Source organism: Seriola aureovittata, chromosome 17, assembly GCF_021018895.1.
Source record: "Seriola aureovittata isolate HTS-2021-v1 ecotype China chromosome 17, ASM2101889v1, whole genome shotgun sequence".
NCBI classification, from domain to species: Eukaryota; Metazoa; Chordata; class Actinopteri; order Carangiformes; family Carangidae; genus Seriola; species Seriola aureovittata.
Window position 1 is genome coordinate 15,681,490 of NC_079380.1, and position 12,583 is coordinate 15,694,072.

General features: G+C 41.1%; 1 protein-coding gene across 10 annotated transcripts in view; it reads left to right on the forward strand.

Annotated features, from left to right (window-relative positions):
- Positions 1 to 10,711: 10,711 nt before the first annotated feature.
- The window catches only part of tnrc6c1 (trinucleotide repeat containing adaptor 6C1), a 44,459-nt gene continuing 42,587 nt past the window's right edge, over positions 10,712 to 12,583 (forward strand). For all 10 annotated transcript variants that reach the window (XM_056400608.1, XM_056400609.1, XM_056400613.1 and 7 more), the window contains exon 1: positions 10,712 to 10,838. The gene's annotated coding sequence lies outside the window, so the exon portion shown is untranslated. The remainder of the gene's footprint in view (positions 10,839 to 12,583) is intronic.

A 12,583-nucleotide genomic window follows, 5' to 3' on the forward strand; every position in this document is an offset into this window, starting at 1 on the left:
ATCTCAAAAAAGAAATCAAGACCCCTCTCTGTGAGTTTTGTGTGATTGTGTTCATCTTTGTCAGTGAGTCTGTGTGTGTTGTTTCACTCCCCATGCTGCACCACATGGGGCAGTCTCAGGGGACGATAAGTGTATTACTAGCTGTATGATTTAGAGGCCTGCTGACCAGAGATAGAGGAATAGATATCATTAGTCTGCACTTAGCAGATGCCATAGTGTACAGACAGGGCTGTAGCTAAGCGGCAACCTCCGAGGTTGAAAAAATGAGCCAACACTGAAATACTACAAAACTGCAATTATTCTAATGGCCACTTGAGGCTGGCTCCAACAGTGAGTCAATCCCCAAAGACTCCCATGTTAAAGTGTCCAACTTTACAGCAGAAATAAACATGTTTACAGCCTGCTAGCAAAAACGGTTTTGGTCTCTATAGCAAATTCCCTGCTTCAGGACAACTGTACGGGGAGTGGATTTTTATATAACTGACCCATTAAAATTTTGTTAAGACTTAAAGTTCTGCATAATTGAGGGCGTGCCGCTTTGAGTGACAGGCGGGTGACTCTATGATTGCCACAAGCCGTCTTCGCATGCGCTCTTCCTCTTTACCCATGTTTGGATTAGCTGGTAGTTAGGCAGAGTCAGGCACTGCCAAGATGGCAACGGAGGGGCAGCCCTTCAAAACCGCTCTTCAGAAACCTATGGGTGACATCACTGAGGCTACGTCTATCTTTATTTACAGTCTATGGCTGTAGCATGCCAGGATCGATTTCTGTGGTCTCTCAGTGGATCCAGACCAGTGTTGTCAGGTTTAAAGTATTATTTTGGCTATCAGAAATAATTTTATCTTTCATTTCATTTGTTGTGCAATCAGCAGATTTCAAGAGTTTTATGGAAGGTTAATTGTATGAAACAAGACTAGGTTTAAACCTAGTATGTGGCTGGACCTCCTATGGACAAATCCTGATTTTATAACCATGACGTGGTCTCACACAGTACAGCCTGCGTCTGGGATCCACATTAGTTTAGCCTTTATTTACCTAAACTCCAGAACGTAACAGACTTTATGTCTAAATCCTTTGGTTTGATATGTAGAATTGGTCATAGTGGTTATTACGAAGCCTCATTACTGATGACTTTTCTCTCTCTCTCCTTCCCTCTCTACTGCTCTCTCCGCTCTGTGTGTCTTATGTTTAATTAAATCTCTGCCTCCTTTAGTAATAATGATACATGTAATGAAAGTAGTTTATTTGCTGTAAGTGAGGCGAGACTCAGTGTATTGGAAGCGCTCCTCAACTTCCCTGCAGTCCATGTATGTAGGGACTCATCTGATGAGGCTGTGGGGGTATCTCAGACAAAAAAGGTTGGGAACCACCTCCCTACACTGACAAATTTCACATCATTTATGTCCGCACAATTGGAAAATGGAATTGCACCCACCAAAGATTTGGTGTTGTTGCAGGTGTTACATGACTTGAGTAACAATGCATTAATCTTGGCCTTGTCTTGATTTTAACCTCATTTGGTGAAAGTTTGACTTGGCTGCAGCTCAGTGTTAAAACAGTGTTGTCTTGCAAACCTATATCTGTGTTTATACTATTTATACACAAACAGATAGACACCTCATTCAACAAAGAGGTAATGTACTTTGACTTGAAGCATTGTGAAACACATAAAATCATGTCAGTCAGTGCGATATGAATATTGTCTACAATAGCAAATCAGACCTTATTAAATAGTCAGATATCTAAACCGGGCTCCCAATAAAATGCTTCTAATCTATTTAATCTATTTCACACAGCGCTGTCTTGCACATTAACCCATTTCATTTCTTGCCCCTCTATCACGTCCCTCTTCTTTCTCTATCTGCCTCTGTTAGTCTCACTGTCTGTCTGTCTCTCTCTCTCTGTCTCTCTCTCTCTCTGGGGAGAGGGCTGAGGGCATTATGTGCTGCTATGAATGATTCATTGCCCTCCATGGTGTGTATGTGCTTGGACTAGAAAACAAGGAGGGAAAGAGAGGGTAAGGTAGATGGTTGCAGGAAGGGGAGATGAGGTGACAGGAGAGAGAACATAGCCAGAGGTGGAGTACAGAAGCAGAGACTCTGAAAGAGAAGCACACAGAGAAATTAGGAGGAGGTTTTGGGTTAAACAACACAAGCAGAATTTTCTTTGAGGTTTTTTTTTTTTTTTGCCAGAATAGCCCAGATATACAGTATATGTGTGCTGGGCACAAAATACAACAGCATAAATGCAATGACTACTGTATTATTTCAGTAATATTGCATTTATCTTTTGTTTTGCCTTAAGGACGGTCTTTACCTTAATTGCCAGAAGATTTCTGAAATGAACGTTCTCATTACTACTTTGGGGTACACAGTCCTCAGGGTGCTAATTGTAATTCATCATCCTTGTAAAATCACCTTCTTGTCCCATTAATCTAAACACATCTTAAGTTTGTTTAGATCTTTGTCTCATGTACTTTCTTTCCATTTTTACCAATAATGGACATAATTCTCTCAAAACACCCTTCCGATGCACTCATAACCTCTCACAAATTCATAACCACTCAAGCAGAAAACACTCCACACTCGCCCCAAGACGGGGTGCCTCTCGAACCGTCGTTGTCTTTCCTTATCTAATTTCCCACGACCTGGAATAGATTATCTGCCAGATAATTAAGACCTGCTGAATAATTAAGTGGACAATAATGCTAATTCATGAATAATATATCTGTTTATGATGGTGAGGCATAGATAGTAGTTGCTGTGGTGCTGACAGGAAGATTGATGCTGTGGCCTAGATAGGATCTCTCCAGTGAGGGGATGCTGCCGACTGCGACGCTGCCCATATTCATTAGGCCACTGTCATTGGCTTCTGTGCGTAATGACATACTTATGTATAATTTACAGGCACATCCCAAGGCAGAGGTGGCATATGTGAGAGAATGGAACAAATGGGTTTTTTGGCATGAGGCATATGGAGTTTTGCTTTATAATGCCACAGTATACTCCCATAGGTTGTGACTGATGGATTCCTCACTCAGTTTATTTCTGTTGCATTTCTATTTTATTGCTCCCTCTCTCTCCCTCTGAAGTGTGACTGGGTGTGTGTAGTGAAGCATGGTTTATGTACAGCATGTTTTCATGAGCAGCCTGTTAGAGTGTGTTCTGCCACACAGACCAATGGTGGACTTGACATTAATGTAAGTGCAGTGTTCAGTGCCATGACGCACTGTAATAAAAGTGATAGCCCTTGTGTAGGAATGTGTGTTTTTGTACGTGAGGAATCTCAGTGCAAATTTGAATGCAGATTAAAATGAATGCATCAGACACTTGTGTAAATAGACTGCATGCTTTAGCTCCAAAAACAATGAAGCGTTCGTCGTCCTCTCATCCCACACCACCCTGTTCTGCTCCAGCCCGGTGCTGCGGAGCCTGTAGCACCCCAGCCTGTTTGATTACATTTGCGATTAGAGCTGTGGCCAAGGGATGTTGAATTATGCCTGAGCTGTTACCTTGCTGTAGCTGCCGGGGAAATGAGGCAGCTAGGCTGCATTTGCCCCACTACGGCTGACCTTGTAGGTCACTCACAGGAAGGAGACATTCATCACCCTGACACATGGATGCTGTGGGGAGAAGATGGTGTGTGTGTGTGTGTGTGTGTGTGTGTGTGTGTGTGTGTGTGTGTAGCAACTACTTTTATTGCAGTATTATTCCACCCAAAGCACTAGCTGAAGATATGCAGAGTATATGTCATTTTTTCTTCTACTGTATTCAGTTTACAGAGCTTAGAGAGATTTTGTATTCTGATGATGCTGTTGTTAATTGAAATTACTCTGTGATATGATGGTTTTACATACACAAAACTCATTCTTTGTCTCTAGTGTCTTGTCTCTCTCACTCTGTTTCTTTCCTGCATTCTGTGAATATAATCATGAGTGGCAGATAAATATCGACCATGGCCATTGTTGGCCCAAGTGTCTATTTGCTCACTAGCAAAGACTCATTATGTTACAACAGATTGATATCCCTGCCCCCAAGGACTTTAATCTCATCTCAAATGAGAATAGAAACAATCATGTCTGTTGGTGGAGCGACACTTTTAGCACCGTAGCATGCCTGCCACTCTCCACCCCCACCCCAAACAGCAAAGAGACCTTGGCAGGTGCAGTCAGTGATGGGATGTACTGACTCTGAAGGATGACGAACAGACAAGCTTTCATATTATGTCACTGCGCCATCTCTTCCTCCCTCTGTCTCCTCTCTGTGGGAGAGCTGTTGTGCTCCATATTTGTGCGTATATGCTTAACTGAGTATATTCGAGAAGATGTTATGCTGATGATAAGAGGAAGGATAGACGCAACATACTGGCAGAGAATGATAAAAGATCTAAGGGATGACATAGAAACAGAATTAGAGAGTAAAAAAAGAGGTAAAGAGGGTAAAAAGAAACACATAGAGAAGGCAAATTAATGTTTGCTGGAGCCTAATTGTTCAATTGAATCATTTGAATCCATAAAGGAACACAATTATGTTTATGCATGCCATAAATCTGATTAGTGCAGAGTGCTGCTCTGCAAACGTAACAGTCTGCGAAATGGGGGGCTAATGCCCACCCACACAGCTCACGTCTGATTAGTTGCAAAGCACCATCACTTATCTCTCTTTCTATTACCGCACAATATATGAAATGAAGTATGATGATGTATCACTAAGACTAATTGTGCAGTGTATTTGGAAAGCAAACATCAGTGACAGAAGTGTTAAAGTAACAGCCACGCTGACAGAGAGACCTTCAGACTGTGAATGGACCAATTTGTCGTGCCTGTCTGAATTTTTTTACACTTGTACACTTGTTTTTAAGTATTATGGATCATCGTAGATTTTCCTTTCTCACCTCAGCTCCTCTTCCTAATACCAAGATCCTCCATTTTCTTTTCTAGAAAATAACTTGTGGTTTGCTCCCTCATGCACCTGCCTTGGAGTATGGGGAGCAAAATCTGCTGTGCCAGGACATGGGTTGATGTAAATATTTAAAAAAGTTTTGTCAGCTCGACCAGGACAAAATGACTGAGTTAAACCTGTTTCAGAGAAAACTTTGGGGGAATAAGATGGGATGCCAAGTCAAGCACAAATAGCGGTGTTTAGCATTTAAATTGCTCACTGCAGAACATAGATCTTTGAGAAACTGGTCCTGCATCATATCAGACCCATACTAATGGCCCCCATAGACTGCCTCCAGTGCAGAACGCTGACACTGGCACAAGCAGTGTCATCATTTACCCACTCTAATGGACATGCTTCAGACGATTATACTGTCACCTGCTGCCTCTCTTCAGGGGTTGGGGGAGTAATATATATGCTATGTAGAGATGTTATTTTCATCTCTGTTACACAAAACTGGCAACTTTTTATGTTTGGATGTTAGGACTATTGTTAATGGAATATCAGTCGCATCACATATACTAGCTTTAAATTCACACTACTGTCCTTGTCAATGTGATAGTCATTGGTGGAAGAAGTATTTAGATCCTTTACTAAAGTAAAATTAGCAATACTTCAATATAAACAAACTCAACTACAAGTAACAGTCCTGTCCTGAAAATGTCACCTAAGTAGCCTAGCAAAATGTACTTAGAGTAAATATTAGCTAGCTATCAAAATATATTATATAATATATCATATTATTGAATTATTTCAACTAATGCGTACATTTTTAAGTACAATTTGCTGTTGTACTTGTTCAAGGTGGAGCTATAGTTTTAAATATACTATATAAAATACTGTTGGGTAATTTAATCTGTAAAAGTGAATTCATAAACTCATCAGTTTCTATGTTAGATCCTAATCTGTAAAGTAACTGGTCATTATAGTTGTCAAATAAATGTAGTGGAGCAGAAGTTTAAAATAACATAAAATGGAAATTTTGAATATATTAACAATTAACCACATGACATTTAGCATTTATACTTTATACTATGCAATTATTTATATTTTACCATTTGTTGCTGTGCAAACACACATATGCAATTTTCAACAAACATGAGCCTATTAAGATGGTATGTAGACCTGCCTGTGTGTGTGTGTGTGTGTGTGTGTGTGTGTGTGTGTGTGTGTGTGTGTGTGTGTGTGTGTGTGTGTGTGTGTGTGTGTGTGAGATAAGTTGTGTTTCCGACCTTTAACTGAATCAACACAAATGTCTCAATGCTCCCAGGAGCTCTGAAATGACACTTTGATTGACCCCCCCTGCAGTTCCCACAGGGCAGCGTTGGCCGTTGAACTTTACCCTTGGCCAGACAGGTCAGCTGGCCAGGGTCATAATTGAATTTCACAGATACTCATTGACTGGCTATGCGTACTAATCAATGCTGCTCACGTTCAGAGTGGAGACAGCAAGGTCAGAGTTTCTTGTCTGGATCCCACATACTATCTTCCACACACTCATTTGAGATGTTTTAAGTGACTCAGCTGATTACATTAGAAGGAGAGGGATCCAAAGATTTAGAGAGGTTTTTTACATTTTTGATGCTCAAGGGTAAAGAATAAATGTCAAGCCCTTTTTTTTGTTTGTTTTTGTTTTTTGCAAACCTGTCAAAACTGACTAACAGCTGAACATGAACATGCCCAAGGTTGCCAAATATCAGTATCACTAATCTACATTTATATCCTCACTCACTCACTTTCACTACCAGCGACTTGTACTCCATCTACGTGCCGGTCAAACACACAGCCACAGTCTCTAGAATTACAGCATCTCTTCAGCCGTCACGTACAAAAACAATATCAGGAGGTTACAGAAGAGGTTATGAGAGATATTAAACCGTCCACTGTTCAGCCACAACAGCATTTATATAGCTATATGAAACAAAACAAAAGGATGAGAGCAACAACACTGACAAGTTTTAGTTTTCTTTTCAGTTAAACCGGTAAACTGGTAAACCTGTAAACGTGCACTACTTGAGCGTACTACAGTGTATATAGACTTGCATGTCAAACAATGAGCTGTGTTATTTCTGATTTAATGTCTCCATTTGACCTAAATCTACCTGTTCAGCTAAAATGGCGCTACTCCATGTATAGTTTAAATACAGTGACATACCTCACTTTAATGAGCACACAACCATGGCCAGTGAAACTTGTTTTCCGTGTGGCAGCTCAGTTTAACAGCATCAGCAGCAACATACTGCACAGAGACAACATCAATATAATATATAATACATTGAATCACACACAAAGCTGAATTTACAGACAGGCAAAAAAAAAAAAGAGAGATTTGGTAATTATCATGAATAGAATATATATAAAATCCAAGCTTTTATTACTAGGTTGTAATATGAGTTTTGACAGCTGGTGAAGAATATGGTCAGAGATACACTGTGGAAATATCACACATACAAAGACACACACACATGAACACAACACACAAAGTTTGAAAAGGACTCAGGCTGTGGATTATTTATATCTACTGCCATGACACACAGAAGATTCATCACCATGGTGCGTGATTAGTGTCTCCCCCTCCTCTCCTCTCCACACACTTCTCCGCTTGCACTCCATCATCTTGTAGACTGAATAATTGTGTTTTGCCACCCTTAGTGTGATGCATATCTCCGCGATTATCCAGATGTGGGTGACACCGTATAATCCATATGCCCGCGACACCCAGTACAGATGGTTCTGTAATTGCGTTGTTTTGTAATCAGATTTCTTGTGGGCGTTCACCATTTGATGTTTCCAGATTCATTTCCCTATCAGATGCCACTGAAGTCTCATTTAGAGTGGACCTCTGTGGCACTTGATGAGATACAGACAAGGGTTTTTATTTAGCTCCAGATCGGGCTCATTGAGTGGTGACATATTGGCCTGATAGGCACTCCATTCATATTTGTTTCTCCTTGATTCACTTGTGGAGAGAAGGTTTTCACTGAGCCATGCGCAAAGGGAATTTCTCATACTGAAGTAGCCAGAATATTGACTGTGTTGAAAATGCATCTGATTTTGGTGGCTTGAAGCTCATCAGATGGACTACAGCCAGTTTTTGATGAATCAGATCAGTTTCTGTTCATGTGGATAAGCCTGTGGATTATTCTATTATAACTGACATGCAGCAGAAACTATTGCACCATTGTTGTATAAGTGTTTATCACTGTCGGTATCATCTAACTTAAATATGAAAGATGTAATAAAAATTGTTAAAAAGCAGTAGCACACTGGTTGCCTGTTTGGAATCCACACAAATATGCACAGATCTCATTGTTCTCAATTACTTTTCCTTTCTGCAAAACTGTCAAATCAGTTTTATTGACATACTCTAACCCAATATCGCAAAATCACAGTTTACCTTTAGCCTTTACAAGGATTTGCCTGTCTGTCTCACAGGTGGCAGAACCCAAGTTCAATCAGTTCAGGTTTTCTGTGCGGAGTGTGTTCTCATGCCAGTCAGTTTATTTGTGTAGCACAAAACTTCAAATTTGCCTCAAAGGGCTTCACAGTGTGTACATCTTACAGGAGAAGTTAAAAGCTCCCAAAAAGAGCCTTTAAACAGCAAACAAAAATGATGAAAGCCCAGGAAGAGCTACAGAAGAGGGATCCCTCTTCCAGCATGGAGAGACACACAATAGATTGCACAAGAGAGAAACAATGACAATATTAGCTAAATATAATACAAACACAGTAAATGAAGAAGATGGAAAACTCCCAGGTGCCACCAAACAATGGCAGGCCCATTTCCTCGATACCACCACGTCCCCTTCACATGTAAAATGGATTTCCCCCATTTGCTCCGTTCCTCCTCACATTGTAAAGATGTATGGTTAAGGTGGAGGCTCAAAATTGTGTCTAAGCCCTGTGAAGTACTGTTGACATGTCCAAGGTGTCTGCACGCACCGCTGGCTGGGATAACCACCAGCCAACCATGACTGTAAAAGGAGAAAGTGGTTTATGAGAATAAATGGTCTGAATGTTGTTACAGAGGCTTTTCAGTAACACAGTGAAAATCTTTGTCATCATCATAGCACCATGCAAGGTGACATGAAAAGGAAAGGAAAGGAAAGGAAAGGAAAGGAAAGGAAAGGAAAGGAAAGGAAAGGAAAGAAATTTAGAAAAAATAGAAAATTAGATCTCACAAAAAGAAACCCAGTGGTGGAGGAAGTATTCAGATCCTTTACTTAAGTAGTAGCCCCGATACAATGATTTAAGTTAGAGTAACATACTATTTTACATTGTCACAACTCAAAGGTTTGACTTTCATTTCTTTTATTTATTGTGTTGTATCAACTTGAATCTTTCCCCCATATTCACTTATCTTGCTTGTAATCACAACAAGCCCAGGAACATTGATTCTCAGAATGACCCCTATGACACAAGCAGCTTACATTAGAAGGGCGCAGGAAGTGGCTGAATTGTGGACCTATCTTTATCACGGTTTGCATTGTTTTATTTAGAACTTACTCCTCTGTGACACACGCATAAAAAGACACAAATTATCAGCCTACATTGTGTAGATTGATTTCTGGGGAAATTTTAAGCCTTATAACAATAGCTTGGGGGTGAAAATTGGTTTTCCTGCATTCCCCAACTAAAGAGCACAGTTTAACAGAACTTTCTCGCTTCGTATTATGAATCACAGATTAAGATTCAAAGTCATCAGGACTCATTTTGTTGAAACAAGAGGCTAACTTGGTTTGTTGGCACAGTTTAAATTTTTACTTTCATGTTTAAGGCCTAACAACTTGTAATTGTTGTTTATGCCAAAGATGCCATTTTTTTCATTCCAGAAGCACAGTATGGACGAGCAAAGCACCAACATTGATTTACACAGGTTTTCTGCAGGTTCACCAAGTACAATTTTCAGACTTGAACACTTGTTTCACAGTCATAGCAGCCAAGAAATGAATGTATGGTGGAAAAATAGAATTATTTATTATTATATCACTTTTTTTCAGTATTTCCCAGCAGTAACAATAATTCCTCAATTAAATTAATGGGACCTGGACCCGGATAAGCAGCGGAGAATTAATAAATAGATGGATCAACTGTTGAAAAATGATTAATTCATTGAAGTTAATTCAAGTCTTTACTAAAATGTTGACTTTCTGACATTCTGTACTGATGATCTTCATAGTTACTGCAGTAGTGACAGTGATCAGCCTCCTGCAGCACAAACCACTATCACAGCAATCCCAGTTTTAGTTTGGAGTGTCTCCTGACAGCCGCAATCACATACAGAGATATTTTACAACTAACATACTGCCTACAGCAGCAAATGGGAAATATTTAAGGTTTTTGTGTATTATATTTAAGACTAACTGAATCCAATGATTTTTAGATTAAAACTTTTCAAGACCTGCAGATACTCTGTTACGTTGGAAACTGTGCCCCCTGTTGGTAGAAAAACACAGTACAGATTTCACGCTGCTCAAACTGCAGACAGAGCTGCTGAAATGCTGTTATACCTATCCCCCACAGGACAATTCACTTTTCACACGCAGTTTGTTGACTTGTATTCTTACTTACATTCTTCTGTCGCTACATATCATTGAGGTGTGTATGTGTGTGTGTGGGGGGGGGGCATCAGCTCGTGCGCATCAGTGCAGAGAGGGCAGTGATGGAGGGGCTGCAGTTGTCATGGAAACGCCGGGGTTGGCGCACTGGAAGAGAGAGAGAGGCAGCGTGGGGGGGGGGCAGTTTGTTTTGTTATTGAAGGTCACGTGGCAAGGTGAAGCTCCACCCCCCTCCCCCCGTTACCACCGATTCAACCGTCTCGAGCTCCTGCTCCGGTCAGTTACTACAAAATGGCTGCAGAGGCTCCGCCGCCGACGAGATCCCGCTGAACGCTTCATGGTAGGATTTATTATTCGCTTTAAGCGCTTAGCACCTCAGATTTGCACCTCGTCGCGCTACACTGTAGGAAAAATGCAAGATTTTGAAGCTAATAGTGGCAGCTGGAAAGGGAGTGAAAATATTTTCAGCTCAGCCCTCAGTGTTTGACATCAGTGTTGTCTTCGCTGCGAGCGCTTTTATCGCGTTATGGTCCTTATATGTTTTGCCAGTGCACCGGTTACTGACCTTAGCATGGATTTTGTAGGTTTTCTTGACAGTCGGCTACATGCTAACTTGGACCAACCAGCTGCACAGTTCATATGATTCAAGGGCACCCTGTGCTACTGCTCGTTGAGTTGTCGTATTTGTAGTAGCCTGGCAGGCAACGGTTGAACGCTTGCTGTTGCACTGGTGTGCAGGAGAGTTTACATGGATGTTGTTGCAGCTCATTCGCACAAAATATGCTCCGTGCTCACAGAGAGAGCTGCCCGTACCTAACATGCATCACCTGACTGGCAATAAACCCATTAGCAAGCTGAGTTTACCCTCTGAACTTATGTACACATACGGCTGCTTTCCAGTTGCCTTTACTAAGACTATTTGTTGCCTGTGCATCTTTATTCATCCATCCATTCGCCTCTTATCCACCCATTTATTGAACAGCTAGTACTATGGGAACGGCTGACCTTTACTTTAAAATAAATGTTGGCACAGAGGCTGATTTTTATGCAGAAAATACAAGAGCTGAGATTATAACTTTTATCTTGACACAACCTGTAGCTGGACTGCTTAATATTTAATAAACTGTAACTACTGGAAATGTAACCTGTCAGTCTAGGGTTAGCGCTGTGTAAACTTTGACATAGGATGCATCAATTGTTGCTTCCTGTGTTCCCTTCACCACCATAGAGACAGCCATCAATGCCCTGTGCCTGCTGCTGCAGCTTGACATCCTGCAGTGGCACACACTCTTCATGGAGAGGGCAGTGTGTGTGGACGGGTAATGCCAGCACCCTGATGCATGTAGAGGGCAGGCTGACGTAAGCTTTGAGGCCCGCTGGTTTTACTGATGTGTTGGAGTCCCTAATTTGGGCCTGGGCCTGGCAAGGGATGAAGTGGCGGTAAAGGGAAGGGGGTGGGGGTCTTTTCTGTCCCTGCCGGGTCAGGGGCCCCAGTCAGCACCCAAGCCTCTGAAAGAGGCAGTGTGTATTCACAGAGAGGCGCCAAAGGGGGCTTGATAACAAAAACAGGCCACTAAATACTGTGATTACTATACAGCTTAGGTCATAGCCCCTTTTTCAGTTTAAAACTCTCGATGGGCTTTTACTTAGCGCTGGACTAGAGGGCTGAGGGGCATTTTGCCAGATTGTGTCATTTGGTTTGGCGGGTTGTTTGGTGTCAGTGATCAGATGCTTAGCTGGAGTCCTCAGTGGAAATGATGAGCTTGCATTCTGTGAAAAGCAGTTTATTGCTGTCAATGAAATAAGTTTTTGTTTAAATGTAAAAAAAAGTTGCTAGCTCCATTCATCCTGTGTTGGATTTTGATTGCTTGGTATGAAGTTGGTAGATTTTTGTACAGATTACCTGTTAAGGCTCTTAGTTATGCACCTATTATTTTCAGTATTAGACAAATTCTCTGTAAGGAGGTGTCAGAGTCTTGGCAGTCTTTTTTTTTTTTAGATAAACAATACTTTGAAACATTTTCTTAATTGTCTTTTGCAGAAATGAAATGCAGTGTGAGCTTTCTCATTTTATGGAGACAAATG